At 50.2% G+C, this 20,050-nt stretch overlaps 1 pseudogene; it reads left to right on the forward strand.

Annotated features, from left to right (window-relative positions):
• Positions 1-20,050, forward strand: part of LOC120381757 — a 194,041-nt pseudogene that overhangs the window by 89,158 nt on the left and 84,833 nt on the right.

Consider the following 20,050-nt stretch of genomic DNA (forward strand, 5'->3'; position numbering starts at 1 on the left):
CTGGGAATGGGCGACAGGGGATGGATCACTTGATGATTCTCTGTTCTGTTCATTCCCTCTGAGGCACCTGGCATTGGCCACTGTCAGAAGACAGGATACCGGGCTAGATGGGCCTTTGGTCTGACCCAGTCTGGCCGTTCTTATGTTCTGTGTTCCCCCGTTACTGAGCCGCCCTCTCCCTGTTGCAGAAACAGACGGAAGCCGAGAGGCAGAAGATCGTCTGGGAGTGGCAGGAGCTGCGAGGGTTTCTGGAGGAGCAGGAGCAGCGGCTGCTGGCCCGGCTGGAGGAGCTAGAGAGAGCCATTGTCCAGCGAAGGGACGAGGGCGTCTGCAGCCTGTCCTGGCAGATTTCCTGCTCGGCGACAGGGAGGAGACGAGGGCAGCAGCCGCTGAGCCAGCCCCTGCAGGTCAGGCTGTCATTGCAATGATCATACGCAGCGTTTCTAGGCGCTTCTGAGCCCTAGACCCCAAAGCACTTTACAGAGTGGGGTCAGGGCATTATCCTATGGGACAAATGGGGAAAGTGAGGCAGAGGAGGGGCAGAGCCCTGCCCAAGGTCACCCAGTGAGTCTGGCAGCGGCGCCAGGGATGGGCCCTGGGAGTCCTGGATGCTGCAGCCCCAAGACCTTCTCTCCTGGAAATGTCTCTCTGCATTTGCACTTGGAGGGTGAAATCCCCTCCCCCACCATGCTGAGGTCCCGAGCCAGGCCCAAGGCCCCTGTCGCTGCAGGTTAATGGGTTTAGTGGGGCCAGGGGCCTTCTGGGTCTCTCAGCACTGGGGGGAATTTGATTCTCAATGCAGAGAAATATCTTCTGCCTGTAAAGTGCCCGGGGAGAAGATTTCCACAGTGGGACCTGCCCGCAGGGTTTGCTGGGGCTGGTAGGGGGGCAGCTGCTCTGGGAATGTAAACCTAAAATTCCCCTACTGCCCGAGGCCTCAATGGTGACCCCTGCAGAGCAGGAGGCCTCCTCACCCAGGGACTCTCCCCCTGACGGCCTCCTCTTTCTCTCCTTTTTAGGGTGCTGGGAGCACTGGGGGCAGGTAAGTCCTGGGCTCCATTTCGCTCCCCTTCATGGGCCGCTAGGTTTGATAACTGCACTGAATAGGAAGCTGCCCCCTGCCCTGGGAGCGTGTGAGTCTGTCTCCCCTAGTGGCTGACTCGGGCAGGAGACAAGCCGGTTACTGTCTGGTCGCTCATGAGGTCACAGCAGGGCTGCTAGACCCAGGGCCGATGGGACAGACCAGGCCTGTCTCCTGGACTGACGTGGCCGCGTCACGTACTCAGAGAGCGCAGAATCTCAGCTTTCGCATTTGTTACAGTGAGTTGCCGGCCCTCAGCACCTCTCCAGTGTAAACGGAGACAGTGTTGCCTTGCTGGGGCTGCCAGCAGCCTGAAGCCGTAGCTCTGAGAGCGTGAACTCTCCTGTCCCCTGTTAATGTCATCGGGGTGTCAACTGAAATGGCAGCACTTTGATGTGAACATTTAAACGTTCCCTGGCTGATCACTCGAGCAGGTGGAACGGGGAGAGGGTGGGAGTGAAGCCTTTGTGGGGTGGGAATAGGGGGTTGCTGTAGGGAGGGAAGAACAGAGGAGAGACACAAGGACAAGGAAGCGAGAGAGAAATGGAGAAAGGAGGGTGGGAAAGGCAGGGAAACACAGGGAAGAACCAGCAGGGCCCTACAGGGGTGTCCGGGAAGGGGCTGTTTTCCTCCTGAGTGACACTGAGTGTGACAGACAAAGACTTGGCAAAATACTAAGAACTAAAATTTTATTTCCCATACGAAGGGCAGATTCCCCCCTTGTTCTTCGTACGTGGGTATCCCATGGAGAGCAGTGGGTGTTCTGCTGTGAATGGAGCAGGGCACAGAGTCCTAACCCGATGCCCTGGCCACTGGCCGTAACGGACAGGGCAGTGTGGCCCTCTCTGCCAAATGAGCTGGACGCCCCAGGGTTCCTGCTTCAGCTGAAGGGTTCGGGGGTTTTGGCATTAAAGGACCCACGTTCAGTCCCTGCTGGAGCCCTGGGCTCTGTCTGTGGCCACTGTCAGCATGTAGGACCTGCCCACTCTCTGGTCTGTTTCTCCTCCCTTTCCACATAATCCCCGTGCTGGTGCCCCTTGTTCCTGCAGTAAACCAGCGTAGGGGGTGGCTCTGCCCCCCCCAGAACCAGAGCGTCCCTGAGAAAGCCCCTGAACAATGTCTCCGTTCCTTGCTGTAGTGTCTCCCCACTTCCCGTCTCTCTGGGGAGCACAGGGCTGAGGTGACTCACCCTGACATGGACTATCTCAGGCTACAAAGCTCAGATCCAGGTTTTGTGAAGTTTGGGGGTTGCTGGGCTCAGGGTCTGGGGCTCAGGCCTATTTCTCACCCCTCCTTTCCCCAGCAGGGAGGACGGGACGTTTCGGAAGCCAGAGCCGTCGTTTGCGGAGCTGGAGAAGAGACTCAGCGATTTCTCTCTGCTAAGTGCCCTGCTGCAGGAGGTGCTTCTGGGATTCAAAGGTGAGTTGGAGTCTGGGGGTGGCGTCTCCTCTGGTTAGAGCGACCCTGACCCTGGGAAGGAGTCGAGGACTCTAGTGATGTCACTGATCCTGGGCTCCATCTCACAGCCCAGCTCAGCGAGTCGCCCTTCCCCATGGAGCAGCCCTGTGGGGCTGGCTCTGCCTGCAGCGGCTGCGTTATCGGCCTCTGATCTCTGTCACCATCTTGTCGTTAACAGCAGTTCCATTAATAAGCAATGGGGGTTTCTCCATGAATGTGAGGGCCTGAATTTTCACCTCTCCCGTCTTCTCCTTCCCCTAGAGACGCTGCGACGGGAGCTGGGGAGCGACACAGGTACGTGTCTGTCTCTGACTGGCCAAGGGGAGATTTCAGCCCAATAACCATGTTAACGACAGGGGATTGCAGCCTCCAGCACCTGGAAGCCGTGTAGCAATGGGAAGCGATGTTACTTTGTTCTTGCACCACTGTATTTTCTACTGACTTGTCTCTTAAATATTTTAGCTCAGGGATCAGCAACCTTTGGCACGCGGCTCACCAGGGTAAGCACCCTGGCAGGCCAGGCCGGTTTGTTTACCTGCGATGTTGGCAGGTTTGCCCGATCGCAGCTCCCACTAGCCACAATTTGTCACTCCAGACCAATGGAGGCAGCAGGAAGTGGCAGGCAGCACATCCTTCAGCCTGCGCCGCTTCCTGCATCCCCCATTGGCCTGTGACGGCAGACCGCGGCTAGTGGGAGCTGCAATCGGCCGAACCCGCGGATGTGGCAGGTAAAGAAACTGGCCCGGCCCACCAGGGTATGTGGATTGGAATTTCCTCAAGGTCCTTTAAGTGTTTCTTGATTGGGCACTTGATTTGCAAATTCCTTTCTGAAGAAGCTGACCTAATGCTTTACTAAGGCTACTTCAGAATCAAAACACATTGATGTACAAGAACGTAGCCAATATTCATAACTTTGACTGCAAAAATGATACACCCACACAGATAGTATCATCATCATCAGCAGCAAATTATAATCTTTTCATAGGCATCTTACACGACAACCGTTGTACAACATTTGCTGCAAATATAGAACAGTGGTTGCACCAATGAACTACACAGCCACAGGTTATATTAATAACATCACAGCCAGGGCTGGTGTTAGGGGGTAGCAAACAGGGCAACTTCCTGGGGCCCCAGACCCCCACAAAGCTACATTGCTTCAGCCCTGGGTGGTGGGGCTCAGGGGCCCAGACTTCAGCCCCATGCGCTGGGACTTCAGCTTTCTGCCCTGGGCCTCAGCGAGTCTAATGCCGGCCTTGCTTGGCAGCTCCCTGAAAGCTGCTCACGGCCCCCCCAGGGGCCCCAGACCCCTGGTTGAGAACCCCTGCCTTACCCCACGAGTCACAGCAACGTTCAGGTTACTGCCAGGCCCAAAGGACCAGTCACTTCCGTAGGTCAAATGACTCTTAGATCTCCCAACACAGACAACACTTGTAGCCAGTCCTGTCACAACCTGTATTAAGATTTATTTGAAAGGAAATGAGAGTTGTTTACAATGTTAAAGCAGTGTGACAAAGCTCTGTCCTTGTCTCCATGGGCCCTGCATTTCCTGGTGGATTTCGCTAGCCTCAGGCTCACTGTGACCCTCCACGTAGCCCTTCTCTCTAGGGAGAAGTGTCACAGCCCACTGAGCCATTTTCATCATAAGCCAGTGAGGGAGGGGAGGCAAAGCTACCCTCCCTTGCAAAGTCTCTGTTGTCTCCCAGTCTCAGTGATTAATCAGGGGAGCAAAGGGGGAGGCCAGGACCCCCCTCTACTCTAGGCTCCAGCCCAGGAACCCTAATAGTATCAGCTGTGGTATCTGACCTTTTAGAAACAGGACACACACAATTCCCTGTTCTACTTCCCCACAGCAGCCCCACTTCCTCAGGCTCCACTTCACCCTTACCTCAGGGCTTCCTTCCTTGTGTCTGATCTGGTGTGTACTGATCAGTCGCTCCCACAGCTCCTGTTCTGCACACCCACCTGCCTAACTGGGAGCTCTTTAACTAGTTTCAGCCAGCCCCTGATTGGCTTCAGGGGTCCCAATCGACCTAGCTGTCTCCACAGCTTTCTGGAAGGATGTTAATTGGCCCCAGGTGTCTTGATTAACCTGGAGCAACTGTCATTTGGTTACCATGGTAACAGGGATTTGTTTAGCCTGGGGCTAACATACCTGTTTCTCACTACTTTCCTATAGCCAGCTGGCCTTGCCCTGTCACAGCAGCTAATCATCCAGATGCAGACAAATTACAGTCTTAAATTTCAAAGGTAATAGAAGCTTCTCTAATAAGCAAGCTCTGCATATTCTTTAGGACTAACCCCGGCTAAGCAGCTGGGGATCTCGTGCTTATGCCTAGGAACTTTGCCCCCCAGAGTCCAAGCAGCATACAGCTCATCAGTTCCTTCTGTGTGGGGTTTTTCATCCCCTTCCTGCCATGTGCTCTGAGCTGGAAACTCAGCTAATGGGAAGTCAAGAGCACAACACCAGCCTTGTGTCTTCTTTAACATCCCATAATAGTCTCTCTGGTGTGGATGGACCTTTCCTGCCAGGCAGGGTGTAATGCATTCGGCTGTCAATCAACACTTCACCTAGGTAAAGTCTCTCTCCTGTGTGGTGATTTACAGAGCCACAGAGGTTCACCATGCAACTAGTCAGATGTTAACCCAGGCAGCAACTCACAAGCATTCAATAAAGTCTAAGCATGTTCTTAGAATCCTAATACCTGTTTTAACAATACTAACACAGGTGAGTCAGACCGATTCCACTGTGTGTTTGTCCATGTTCAATTAAGACATAGAGGCTTGTGTAAGAGCTAACACCTCGTCTGCCAGTGTCACAGGCAGGATGGGCGGGGATGGTGTCTCTCGTCTCTGTTTGCCAGAAGCTGGGAATGGGTGACAGGGGATGGATCATTTGATGGTTACCTGTTCTGTTCATTCCCTCTAGGGCACCTGGCATTGGCCACTGAGCTAGATGGACCATTGCTCTGATGCAGTGGGCCCTTCTTATGTTCACAGTCTGTATGAGGAGTATCTACTCATTTGGACTCACTGGGGAGCCACAGAAAGGAACAAGATGTGCTGAGGCAAGAAGGCCCAGTCTCAGAGCCCCCGGGGTCACACTTCCCAAAAGCTAAAACTAGGCCCTGCCAATGAAAGGGGCACTGCCAGGAGAGACTGGATAAAGGCTGGAGCATCCAACAACTTAGTTAACCTGAGAGAGCTGCCTTGGGGACAGTGACAGGGAGAATCCCCAGAGTGACTCCTTTGATTCTGCTCTTCACTGGCCTTTGGTTCTTAGAATCATAGAACTGGAAGGGACCTCGAGAGGTCATCTAGGCCAGTCCCCTGCCCTCAAGGCAGGACTCAGTATTATCTAGACAATCTCTGACAGGTGTTTGTCCAGCCTGCTCTTAAATATCCCCAGTGATGGAGATTCCACAACCTCCCTGGGCCATTTATTCCAGTGCTTAACCACTCTGACAGTTAGGGAGTTTTTTTTCCTAATCTCCATCCTAAACCGCCTTAAATCCATTGCTTCTTGTCCTATGGTCATGTCTCCTCTGAGTCTTCCGCAGTTTTTTCAATCTTCCTCATAGGTGATGTTTTCTAGATCTTTAATCATTTTTGTTGCCCTTCTCTGACTTTCTCCAATTTGTCCACATCTTTCTTGAAATGTGGCCCCCAGAACTGGACACATTACTCCAGTTGAGACCTAATCAGTGCGGAGGAGAGCGGAGGAATTTCTTCTCGTGTCTTACTTACAATACTCCTGCTAATACATCCCAAAATGATACTTGCTTTTTTGCAACACTGTTGACTCCTATTTAGCTTGTGGTCCACTAGGACCCTCAGATCCCTTTCCGCAGCGCTCCTTCCTAGGCAGTTATTTCCCATTTTGTATGTGTGCAACTGATTGATCCTTCCTAAGCGATGTACTTTGCATTTGTCCTTATTGAATTTCATCCTATTTACTTCAGACCATTTCTCCAGTTTGTCCAGATCATTTTGAATTTTAATTCTATCCTCCAAAGTCCTTGCAACCCCTCCCAGCTTGGTATCGCCCGCAAACTTGATAAGTGTAAGAGAGAGACTCCGCTCCTGGGAGGGTTTCACCATGTGTCAGAGGGTTACACCCTGGTGGGAGGGTGCTAGGCCTGTACTGGGATAAGGCCACTCTGTGCTTCACAGTGTGGCAGAACCTAGAGTGTCCATTAGCAGGGAACAATGCTGGGGGGAATCGACATGTGGAAAGGACAGAAACCCTGTCTGAATTCTCTCACATTGCCCTTCTCACCCTGGCAGGCTACAGAATAACATCCACATTTCGCCCCAAATCATCCCCTCCTCCCAGGGTGAAGAAAATGGCTGCAATGGAGCTGACTCAGGTAAGGGATTCTCAGGGAGCTGGTGGTGGGTTCTGCTTGGAGGGAGAGAAGCAGTAAATGTATAGGAGGGTGGGAGCCAGTGATGAGCTGCCAAAATATTAACAACAGGTTCCCTCCTCCTCACCTCATGAGGGGGTCATGCCCCCCCAGGGGTCATGCCCCATCCAACCCCCCATGCTCGTTGACACCCCCCCGGGGACCCATGACCCATCCCTCTCCTTCCCTGTCCCCTGACTGCCCCCTGCCACCCCATCAAACCCCTCCTCTCATTCTTGATGCCCCCCTGGAACCTCTGCCCCATCCAAACACCCCTTCTCTCTGTCCCTGACTGCCCCCCAGCACCTCATCCAACCCCTGCTCCTTCCTGACTGCCACCCAGGACCCCCGTGCAACCCCCTTGTGCCCGGCCCGCTGACCGCCCCGCCCCCGAGTCAGCCCCCCCCCACCCCCCGAACACCCCCTCCCTGTTCCCTACCCCCTTACCACACTGCCTGGGGCCAGGACCGCAACTGGCGCCACAGGATCCGACTCTCCGATCCGGGCTGGAGCCACTCGGCCGGGACCGGTGCTGCAGGGCCTGTGCTGGGCCGGATCGGAGCCGCTCGGCCGGGACCAGCCCGAGCCAGGGGTGCTTGGCCGGAACCCGGCTGGGGCACTCGGCCGGGGCCAAGGGGAGCCGCTCAGGTGGAGCCGGACTGGGCCGTGTACGCGGTTCCCCCCCCCCAGCCCGGCTTACCTGCCTGATGCTTGTTTCAGGCTTCCCGCAAATATTTGATTCGTGGGAAGCAGGGGAGGGGGAGGAGAAGGAGGGTGGAGCGTTCGCAGGAGAGGGGGAGGTGAGCTGGGGCCAGGGGCCGGGTGGACAGCTGCCCGAGCCTTTGTTAAATTTAAAAGCTTTTTTAGAACCGGTTGTCCTGGAACAACCAGTTCTAAAAAGGCTTCTAAGTTTAACAACCAGTTCATGCGACCCGGCTAGAGCTCACCACTGGTGGGAGCTGCTAGAGGTGGTGGGAGGCAGGAAATATCTTGGGTGGAGAAAGGGAGGGGACAGGATGTGACAAACCTGCTGAGACTTGTGTAATGTAGGGTGTGATGGGTTGTCACCCCGGGGTGCAGTCTGGGGGGCTACTGGGAACCGCTGTGCCCTCTAACCCTCAAGCTGGGCTGGCCCTTCTCACACGGCTTTGCTGGAGATTCAGCCAGCCTCTCCAGGGCCTGTTATCACCCAACACGACAGCAGGTGGCGCCATGCAGCCAACTAAGCTACCTGAGTGCTTTACCTGAGCCACTCAAGGAGAGAGAGAAGACAACAGCCAATTTCCCAGCGATAAGTGATAGCAAACAGATCAAAGCAGATTACTTAGCAAATAACCAAAAACTCAAACCAAGCCTAACATACTAGATGGATAGAATTTGAATTAGCAGTTTCTTACCCTGACTGATGGTACAAGCAGTCCCCCAAGTTTCCATACACAAGCTAGAAATCCCTTTACCCTGGGACCAGCACTTCCCCCAGTTCAGTCTTTGTTCCTCAGGTGCTTCCAGGAGTTCTCTTGTGCAGGGAATGAGGCCAAGAGATGATGTCACACCCACCTTCTGTAGCTTTTCCATATGGCAGGAACCCTTTGTTCCAAACTCAGTTCCCAGTCCAGTTTGTGGAAAAATACAGGTACCAAAATGAAGTTCATTGTCATGTGGTCTGGTCACATGTCTTTGTTGCTGAACCATCAGCACTGTCTGGCTTCTTCATTGTTGTACCTGAAAGGCTCGTTGTGGCTGTTTCCCAGAGTAAGCACATTTGAAAGACAGATACAGAGTCAATATCCATAACTTCAGATGCAAACATGATCCATGCACATAGGTAGAATAATCATTCAGCAAATCATAACTTTTCCAGTGACACCGCACATGACTCATCTTGTACAAAATGCCTCATGTCCTAATCATATTATAATCCTGTCACTATGCTGAATATGGGCTGTAGTGTCAGCTAGGGCCTAATTTCAAGGCACAGGAGTTGGGAATGAAACTTCCCGTCTTTGTGGAACAGGAAATAACCCCCCAGCCAAGGATGGGAAAACTTCCCAGACTCCCAGTGCTGGAGCCTGAACCTACTGACACTTCATTAGGTACCCCCCACCCCCAGTCTTTGTGGCAACTGCAAACGTTATCGGTGATGATTTTATATTCTCTTCCAGGTCATTGATAAGAATGTTAAATAGCACAGGGCCAAGATCCAATCCTTGGAACCCGCTAGAAAGAAATCCACTCGACTGTGGTTCCCTATTTAAAATCCCAGTTTTTAATCTATTTAATGTATGCCGTGTGTATTTTGTACCTTTCTAGTCAAAATATTGTGCTGAACCAACTCATATGCCTACATATATTACATCAGTACCGTTAGCTGCAACCAAACTTTTGATCTCATCCAATAAAGCTATCCAGTTAGTTTGATAGGATCTATTGTGTCTAAACCTTTTAATGGGTACTAATTATATTACCCTCCTTTCTTTATTAATGAAATCCAGTATTGGCTGCTCCATTCTCTTGCCCAGTATCGATTTCAGACTGACACACTTGTAATTAGCTTGGTCATCTCTTTTACACTTTTTAAATATTGGCACAGCATTAGCTTTATTCCAGTCTTCTGGAAGTTCCCAAGTGTTTCAAGTCCTAATTAAAATCAACATTAACAGTCCACCATGCTCCTCCAGCAGGTCTTTCAGAACTCTAGTTATCTGGACCCACTGATTTAAACACATCTAACTTTAGTAGCTGCTGTTTAACATCCTCGTGAGTTACTTTTGGAATGGAAAGACTGTCAGCGTCAACATCTTATGATATGAGTTACATCATCTGTTTTTCTGCAAATCCAGGAGAGAAATATTTTGTACTTTTAAAAACTTCCTTCTTATTTTCATTGGTTGATCATTGATTTCTGTTAGCTTCCCTTGCCAACTTTCTACAATTCTGACCTTTGAACTTAGATTCTTTACTATTGAGTTCCCTTTTCTTCCATATATTTTATTTGGAGAGTGTTGGGATTCCTACCAGGGAGCCACCAGCAGGGTCCAGAGCCAGCCCCATCTTTTATATTAAGCTCTGGCTAGTAGGTACGTGATAAATGTGATGACCCTGCCTCCGTCTGTCAGCTGGGAGACACAAAGGTTCTCTCTTTCTACCCTCTGATGCCATCTGGCTGCTCTAAGCAAGGTGGGGTGGGACTCTGTTAACATGTGCCTCCCAGAGCTTCCATTTCCCTGGTGCTGCTGTTCTGTGAGTAGTGGGGCTGTGAGTGGGGCAGCAGGTACTGAGTGTTGGACTCTTGCTCTTTCAGGGGCCGGTGACCTTCGAGGAGGTGGCTGTGTATTTCACCAGGGGAGAGGGGGCTCTGCTGGACCCTGTTCAGAGAGCCCTCTACAGGGATGTCATGCAGGAGAACTATGAGACGGTGACCTCACTGGGTAAGGAGTCCTGTCCCCTGGGTCATTAGAAGCTGTGGGGTCTCTAAAGAAGCTGAGCAGTAATAACTTTATACCTTTATTCATCATCCAGGTTTTGACAAGTTTCTTTGTCCCCCTTTTTTTCCTTATCTCCCATACACTAGCAGGCAGCAGGGAGGGAGGAGGTTGTGAGAGACGAGGAGGGAACACAAGAAGCTCCCAAGGCGCCGGGAGGTGGTGCCAGCTGCCAGGAATGGGAAGAAGGAGAGGGGAGTGTGGAGGAAGGGCACCCAGGAAGTGGGGTGGGTGGGTCAGTGGGAGGGAGGAGAGGTTTGGGGATCTAGAGCTGTGGGGGATCCCAGACCTTTAACCCCTAATCCCGACCCAAACCTCAGGTAAATCCCAGACTTCAGCATAACCACTCTCACAAAGCCTCAGCTTAATATAAGACCCTGAACTGTAGCAAGCTTAGGCTACGTTTACTAAATCGAATCACTAAATCGACCACGGCTAGATCGATCTCAGAGCGTCGATCCCGGCTGTAGTGTCGACCTGCCCTTAATAACCCATTTATCTATGTTCACCTCCTTGCCCCTCCACGCATGGTCCAAGCTAATAAGCAATTCTCTGGTCATGACATCTTACCTCTAGGGAGTATGAAATTGCCCACAAGACGTGAGACTGGGTCATAGATTGTAAAATCAGGTCGGGGTCAAGAAGAGTGAGAGTTTGCAGAGAGTTTTGTCCCCCCTCTCCCCATCTGCAGCAGCCACAAGCTGTCTCCCTCCCGGCTCCTTGGATCTCTGAGCCTGTCCCTCCTGAGGCTGCGTGGCCCAGTTCTTGTTTCTGATCTTCTCCTTTTCCGGAAGAATTAGAGGCTGTTGCTCCTGAATGTTAGTGTGTAATTCCCCAGCCTTCTCCTCCCACTGGGGGAGTTTAATTCTCCCTCCCATTACCCCTGAGTCACTAGATTTCCTAATTCCCAAAATGTGCTTTTGCAGTGTCACAGTTCAGGGATAGCGAAGCCTTCACCTGCCTCCATGGTCTGCTCAAGGAATGGCCTGTCAGGTATCAGGCCTCTAGCCAGCCCCTCTCTATGGGCAGGGACCCACATGCCTCTCCTTTTTGACCAGGGTTTGAGGATTGCAGCTTGTCCTCCACTGTGTTCACTGGACTAACGTCCAGTTCCTGTGCTTTGCTTTCTCTCCAGGGGCTGTGAGCAGTTTGTCTGAGACAGATGTGGGACTTTTGGTGATACTTGTATGATGCCAATACACACCTCAGTTTCCTGCTGTGATTGGTATTGCTGTGATTCTAAAGAGCAGGAGACATGAGGTGTTTTGTCACGTATCTGTCATGGGGTGATATGAATGGGTCATTAAGGACTGGCTGGGAGTAACCTACATCAATGGAATACCCGACAGAGACAAGGGAATGATTGTCACCCAGGGCCGCCCAGAGGATTCAGGGAGCCTGGGGTCTTCGGCGGCGTGTCCCCCTTATCCGCTCTGACACCACAGAGCATTTTCCCCGTGTCCCCCTTACCAGCTCTGACACTGCAGAGCATTTACCCTGTGTCCCCTGCTCCCCCTCCTGTTTGACTCAGTTTATATAGTAATATTCTCAGCTATGTCTTTGCTTAACCAATCATTGTACTGAAATTTAATTAACCAATCCTAACACATTGAAACATAATTCTCTAACCAATTGTATCCCACTACCCTAATTAACTTACACTAGCAAAATTAATTGTACAGCAGAGAAAAACAATTAGAGAACCAGACTGATTAACATTGTAAAAGTGGTGGCCATAAAGATAGAACAATACAGAAATGAGGGTTTCACAACCACAAGCATTGAGAAGTGATTTCTTGCCAGACAGGCTGCTGTCAGACTAGGTTTTCATTAACCATCTTAAGATCTGTTTCTTTATCTGGTGGTGATGGGTGCTATCAGGACAGGATCATCTTCCTAACAGCCCAATAGCACCTCATTTCAGTGTGACTGGTTTGGGATGTGAGGATGTGACCCTTCGCTTTCCAGCTTATGGCTGCCCCTGCTGCTTAGCCAAAGGCCTTAGCCTAAGAACAAGGCCTCAGATGGTCACAGTAAGAGAAGGCCCAGTCACAGGCAGACTGTGATTTTGATTATTTGTTTTCACACTCCTGTAAGTAGCTAAGTGATAAAAATACCCCTAAGTTCTTAAACTATAGGCTTTACAGGCAGGCCTGAATATCTCTATTCTAACAGTGGGGTCTATCCCTCCCCCCATTCTGTGTCTGTCTTGTGTATTTAGATTGTAAATTCTTCAGGGCATGGGCCATCTACTATTCTGTGTTTGTACTTGTCCTAGCACAATGGGGACCCACTGTTAGTTGGTCCTTAGGCACTAAGGTAATGAATATGATTTATAATCATAATAACTCTCCTGCCACTTTGAGCCAAGGAAGCTGGCCTTGGGATGTTACTGCTTAAAAATGAGCATGGACTATTCTTTGTGACAAGTATCCCACAAATTCCACTGACCTCCCTGGTTTTCTTTGCCTACAGTAGGGTTTCCAGTTTCCAAACCTGATGTGATCTCCCAGCTGGAACGAGGGGAAGAGCCGTGGGTCCCAGACCTCCAGGGCTCTGAGAAAGAAGTGCTTCCAAGAGCTGCCTGCACAGGTGAGGACTTGGTTAAACCAACTCAACAACTGTGTGGGAATGCAGGAAACATTCGGGATGCCCTACAAAGACCCTGTGAGCTCTCCAAGTTCAGGATTGTTCCCTGCAGATGTGGAATCATTATGGCAGATGTCACTCATGGCTTCCCTCCTATTCTGACTGACAACTGGCAGCAGGTCGCTCCCCGATCTCTCTTTCCCCTGAGTGTTCTCATGAGATGCAGACCAAAACTGATCCCTTCCTCTCTCCTCTGGGGAAGGTTTTGGGGAAAATCAGCTCCTGATAGGTTTGATTTCTCCCACACATATTTTGGATTCTTCATCCCTTTTTCCATTCCTCTCTCTGTGATTTTCTTTCTTTCCGGTGCAGGTAGTGATCTATGTCTGGATTCTCTCTGTCTCCCATCAGGTGAAGGGATGGTGAGTCAGAATGAGAAGGAGAAACCCCAGCAGGAAGATGCTGAGCAAGGAGAACCACATGGAACTTTATCAGGAAGATCCAAAGGGCATGTTTCCGGGAGTTATGCACTCCCAGAAAAAACAAAAGCCTGTGAGACTCAGGGGAGCCCAGAGGGAAACTTTAGTAGCCTCTCAGACCTGATAACAAGGGACAGTATCAACTTGGAAGAGACACGCTACACATGCCATGAGTGTGGGAAAAGCTTCAATCGGAGCTCTGCCCTTATCAGACATCAGAGAATCCACACAGGAGAGAAACCTTATGAATGCTCTGAATGTAGGAAATGCTTCATCGATAGTTCAACCCTCATCTCACATCAGCGAATCCACACAGGAGAAGCGCCCCACACATGCTCTGAGTGCGAGAAAAGCTTTAGTCGGAGCTCACACCTTATCACACATCAGAGAATCCACACAGGGGAGAAGCCCTACACATGCTCTGAGTGTGGGAAAAGCTTTAGTGGGAGCTCTGCCCTTATCAGACATCGTAGAATCCACACAGGAGAGAAGCCGTACACATGCTCTGAGTGTGGGAAAAGCTTCAGTCGGTGCTCAGACCTTCTCACACATCAGAGAATCCACACAGGGGAGAAGCCCTACACATGCTCTGAGTGTGGGAAAAGGTTCAATCAGCGCTCAAACCTTCTCACACATCAGAGAATTCACACGGGAGAGATGCCTTACACGTGCTCTGAGTGTGGGAAAAGCTTTAGTGGGAGCTCTGCCCTTATCAGACATCGTAGAATCCACACAGGAGAGAAGCCGTACACATGCTCTGAGTGTGGGAAAAGCTTCAGTCGGTGCTCAGACCTTCTCACACATCAGAGAATCCACACAGGGGAGAAGCCCTACACATGCTCTGAGTGTGGGAAAAGGTTCAATCAGCGCTCAAACCTTCTCACACATCAGAGAATCCACACGGGAGAGACGCCCTACACATGCTCTAGGTGCGGGAAAAGCTTCGGGCGGAGCTCTCACCTTATCGTACATCAGAGAAACCACACAGGGGAGAAGCCCTACACGTGCTCTGAGTGCGGAAAAGCTACAATCAGCGCTCAAGCCTCCTTAGACATCAGAAAATCCCCATGACCAAGAACTGTAATAAATCCCTTGACTAGGGTTGGCCAAAAATTTTTTTTTAAAAAAATCACATTTGCTCATTCCCACATAGTGATTTTTGTACCATCTTCACCGTGGTGTGTCAGCTCCACCAGATCAGTTCCCTGCTTCTGCCTTTTGCAGCTCACCCTTCTTTGGGGTCAGGCCTGTGATCTTTTCTATCAACTCCTTTCCTTTTGAGTCACAGGAGTGTGTGTCCCTCCAGCCAGGAATATTCATCCCTCCAGGTGGCGGGAGAGAGGTTTGATCCCAACAAGCTACACTGAGGCAAAAACTACCCGTGCCTGACATCCATTAGGACTGTACATGGCGTTGGCTGCTCAAGTTAGTGATCTTAATGTGAAAAATTGTAGTGCAGATGCAGCCCAGGTGCAGTGGTTGCCATTAGCTTTCCCCTTGACCTGACCTAAACTCCATCACTTTTCCTTTTCTAAACAAACCCTGAGCATCACGGTTATACTGTTCCCCCATTTCACAGCAATTGTTAGTCATCGAGTTCTCCGTTGGGGAACAAATTGTTTCATTCCCAGTTGCTCTGATGTTGCTGCAGGTTGTGCTGGGGAGCAGATATTTTTATTATCAATTTCCGCACTTAAACTATATTGAACTATAACAAAGAGCAGGAACAGGGCAGGGATAGGGAGAAATGTCATTTCACCCGTTGCAACAACAGACGTAGTTAGGGTAAGTCAGAGGGATTCCCTTATTCCCCGTCACCATCCTCCTTCAATCCATGCTAGAACCTAAGAATCCTTTTCCTTTCCCCCGTTGTGGGATGGGAGACTTCCAAAAGTGCTCCCTGTGCTATAGCACATGGCTAAGCTCAGAGAATAAATCCCCAATAGCCCCTGAGCTTTGCTTTTTGAATTCTGTATTTCCAATTACTTCAAGCAGATAGACACACACACAAGACACAGAGGAAACTGAATTATTTGAGCTATCAACATTTCCACTTTCCCACAGCATGTTAGTTCTGAAGGTTGTTTTAATTTGTTTATTTTCTTGGAACCAGAAATGGGGAAAGAGACACTGGAGTCAATGGAATTACAGCAGGAAGGGATAAGTCTCATGATTCGTCACTAACCAAAGGCTTTGTGAACAGAGCGATAATGTTACTGAATGGTCTGGCTAACCCTGCAGTTAGAAACAATCAGCTCTATGGGTGGTAAATTGACAGAGGCTCTGCTGCTGATCATGAAATAGAAGCACATTACCTTTAAACAGCTGCTATTTCAGTGCCTCTGGAAGTACAGAAAACAAAGATCTGTGTTAAAGGAAAGTTGCCATTTCTCAGAGCCCCAATTTCTGTTGTGTGTGTACAGGAAGGTTTGAATGTGTAGCAGGTAGTTTAGTAAAACTTAACTATTTTATGTGTGTAACAGGCTCCTGCCCACCTCCAGCAGAGGTTTCAGTCACATACGATGGCAACTTACCGAATGTCACACAAATTAGTCCATCCCTCCCCATATTCAGTCTCTGACGGGAATGTTCGAATGAGGCAGAGAACTGGGAAAGTATCGCAGTAGGAATACATTAACAAGTGGGATTAATCAGAGCTGGGCTGCAGACAGAGCCTGTTCTAGAGCTGGTGAAGTGACAGGGACACACTCCCGCTCGTGCTGACTCTGAAATAACAGCAGAACCAGATAGAAGAGAATGAACTCATGGGCAGCTGCCCTGTCAGTGCATCACTCACCTGGCAGGTGTTACACAAAACACAGCACTTCCCCCCACTGCCACCACTTCATTATACTGTCCATGGGGCTGTTTGTCCTGCAGGACTTTGATCTCTCCGGGTGGTCCATGGTGATTCATAACAGAGCCATTAGGGGAGCAGGAGTCATCCCAATGGAAATCTCTCCACTTCTTTCTCAGTGTTACCTTCTTAGCCCTGGCTTTGGAGATGACCTTAGCCTTATCCTGTCTTGATTTTAGGTAGGATTTTGATCACCTTCTGGGGCTTGGCAGCTTAGAACTTTTGAGGGCTTTTCTCTGCCTTTTTGGTCCCCGCTGCAGTCAGTACATTCTAGACATGGGCATGGTGACCTTCCTGGGGATCTTGACAGCTTTAGCCAGCTTCTTGGTGGCTATTTTCCTGCTCACAGCCACTGTCTTCTTCTCATGCCTTGTCCTGGGGGCCCAGCTGCTGGTTGAATGGGAAGGAGCCAAAGCGCTGGTGACTTTAGCCCGCACCAAGTGGCCTTTGCTCATCAGACTCCTGAACCCCAACTGGATGTGGTTCTTGTTCTTCTGCACAGCACAGCCCTGGAGAGGAGGGATCTGCAAATGTACATTCATATGATCCCTTTGTTTAATTGATGAAAACATAAACTAGACACTTAGAGGCTAGGAACTGATTTCAGCTGATGGACAGGTTTGCTAGGTTTTTATGCATTTGGACAGTGAAATGTTGAGTGTTACATTCATTTCAAGCATCCCCGTATAGTGGAGCTCCTGAACATAATGGAGAATGGAAATGAAAATGTTTTCCCTTTTTTCAAAAATAAAAATAAAAAAATAAGAGGCTTATTAGAGAGCACTTGGATTTGAAGCAGGGACCGCTTGATCTGCAGTCAAACACTCTCCCACTGAGCTGTACCCCATGAGAGCAGATGCTCTCCCCATTCTAGCTGAAGCACATCAGTGATTCCAATAGGAGGGCAGGTTCTCTCTGGGCACAGAGATTTTTGGGAGTTGGTGGCTCCTTTCTTTCCTCACCCTGGAGTAAACTCAGCTTTTTATTCCATGGGACATGTTTTATGGATTAACAACAGCAGCTTGAAGAAAGAGGAGAGTGAATATCTCACTCTCAGGGCTGACGGTGGCCACGTCCCCTCTGTCTGACCATTGCCATTGCAGGAGAGAAGGTTTCAATGGAATTGAATGCCCTGACTCAGACTAGAGTCACAGAAAGGTTTTGCTGTTCATTGAACAGCAAAGGAAATTGTGTCTCTGTGTGAAACTGAGGAGGGACATGAAATGCCCACAGGGTGGCGCAATGCCTAAGCTAAGGCAGGAGGGTGAAGGAATGAGGCTGAGGAATGACTGAAGTGGACTCACCTGGGATTGAAATGACATTTGTTTGTGTCGGGTAGTGAGAAATGTGACATTAATTCAGATGCAGAGTTGAGGTTTCTTTAGCTCCTTGTAGAACGTGAACTTGATTTCCTAGAAGGGAGAAAGGGAAAGTCTGGGGCGGCCTTTAGTCCCTGGCTGGAGCAGTGTATGAAAAAAGCTCCAGAGACGCAGCTGGCAATTACAGGCCACTGAGGCTAACGTCAGTACCAGGCACATTGGGTGGAATTGTAGAGCCCAATGATTAGACCCATCGGTGAATGGAATTTGCTGGGTGTAGCGGGTGGTTACCTGCTCCTGCCCTGCGGGGCTTGAAGCAGCCCAGAAGAGGGCTGGGGCTGGGGCAAGGAGCCTGGGCTGATTGGGGGAAGCAGGCTCAGCTGTGGCCATGCCCCAGTCAGGCCCAGCTGGCCCCTATCAGAGGCTGTGAGCCAGGAGCCCAGTCAGTCTCCCTCTGCTTGTAGTGAGAGAAGGGCCTGGCTGCAGGGACCCAAGCAAGACACCTGGAGTGGGAGCAGGGCTGGGGAAGGGCCAGAGGAGCTGGGAGCTCTGGCCTGGAAAGCCCCAGGCTGCAGGCCTGACTCTAGGCTGAATAGGTGCAGGGCTGCAATGGGGCAGCCCAGGGGGAAGCAGAGGCGGCAGGTCCAAACCCCTTTGCCTGTGATGAGTGGCTCACACTGCAGTCTGCCCCAGTGAATGGGGGCTGGATGGAGACTGGGCAGTAGCCAAGACTGAGGTGAAGTGGGGATAGTGGGTGGGGGTTCCCCTGGGAGGGGGAGACCCAGAACTGGGGGGTACTGCCAGGGTAAAAGGGGCACTGGGGTCCTGGGAGGGACAGGGGGCCAGCTGCGGTAAGGCAGATCACCGGCCTGCAGAGTGTGCTCTGACGGCTGGAGAGCTAATTCCCAAGACGACCAGCAGGAGGTGCCGCTGGGTGAGTCTGCCCCTGCTTACATTGGGGAAGAATGAACATGGTTTTTGTAAAGGAAAATCATGCCTCACGAATCTACTATAATTCTTTGAGGGAGTCAACAAGCATGTGGATAAAGGTGATCCCGTGGATATAGTATACTTAGATTTTCAGAAAACCTTTGACAAAGTCTCTCCCCAAAGGCTCTGAAGCAAAATGGGATAAGATGGAAGGTCCTCTCTGGATTAGGTAACTGGTTCAAAGACAAGAACGAAAGGGTCTGATTTTCAGAATGGAGAGAGGTAAACAGTGGTGTCCCCCTGGGGTCTGTACTGGGACCAGCACTGTTCAACATACTCCTGAGTGATTTGGAAAAAGGGGTAAACAGTGAGGTGGCAACATTTGCAGATGATGCAAACCAACTGAAGTTAGTTACGTCCAAAAGAGAGTGCAAAGTGTGACAAAGGGATCTCACCAAACTGAGTGACTGGGCAGCAAAAAGGCAGATGAAATTCAATGTGGATCAATGCAAAGTAATGCACATGGGAAAACATGATCCCAATTCTACATCTAAACTGATGGGGTCTAAATTAGCTCTTACAACTTAAGAAAGAGATCTTGGAGTCACTGTGGATACTTCTCTGAAAACATCTACTCAATGTGCATTGGCAGTCAAAAAAGCCAACACAATGTTGGGAAGTCATTAGGAAAGGGATGGCTAGCGAGACAGAAATATAATATTGCCTGTCTATAAATCTGTGGTCTGCCCACATCTTGAATACAGGAGCTGGTCCCCCATCTCAAAAAGATATATCGGAATTGGGAAAGGCTCAGAAAAGGGCAACCAAAATGATTGGGGTGTGGAACAGCTTCCATGTGAGGTGAGATTAGTAAGACTGAGGGGAGTTTTCAGCTTGGAAAAGAGACGACTAAGAGGGGGCTAGGATAGAGGTCTATAAAATGATGACGGGTTTGGAGAAAGTAAATAAGGAAGTATCAGAGGGGTAGCTGTGTTAGTCTGGATCTGTAAGGAAGTGCTATTTACTCATAACACAAGAACTAGCGGTCACCCGATGAAAGGAATAGGCAGCAGGTTTAAAATAAACCAAAGGAAGTATTTCTTCACCCAACACACAGTCAACCTGGGGAAATTTTGCCAGAGGATGCTGTGAGGGCCAAGACTATAACAGGGTCCACCAAAGAACTAGATAAGTTGATGGAGGACAGGTCCATCATTGGCTATTAGCCAGGATGGGCAGGGATACAAAACCATGCTCTTGAAGTGTCCCCAGCCTCTGTTTGCCGGCAGCTGGGAATAAGCGATGGGATGGATCGCTTGATGATTCCCTGTTCTGTCGATTCCCTCGCGGGCACCTGGCATTGGCCACTGAGGGAGGATAGGATTCTGGGCTGGCTGGATCATTGGTCTGATCCAGTATGGCCGTTCTTATGACCAATAGAAGGCAGTC

Source organism: Mauremys reevesii, linkage group 14 (assembly GCF_016161935.1).
Source record: "Mauremys reevesii isolate NIE-2019 linkage group 14, ASM1616193v1, whole genome shotgun sequence".
NCBI classification, from domain to species: Eukaryota; Metazoa; Chordata; order Testudines; family Geoemydidae; genus Mauremys; species Mauremys reevesii.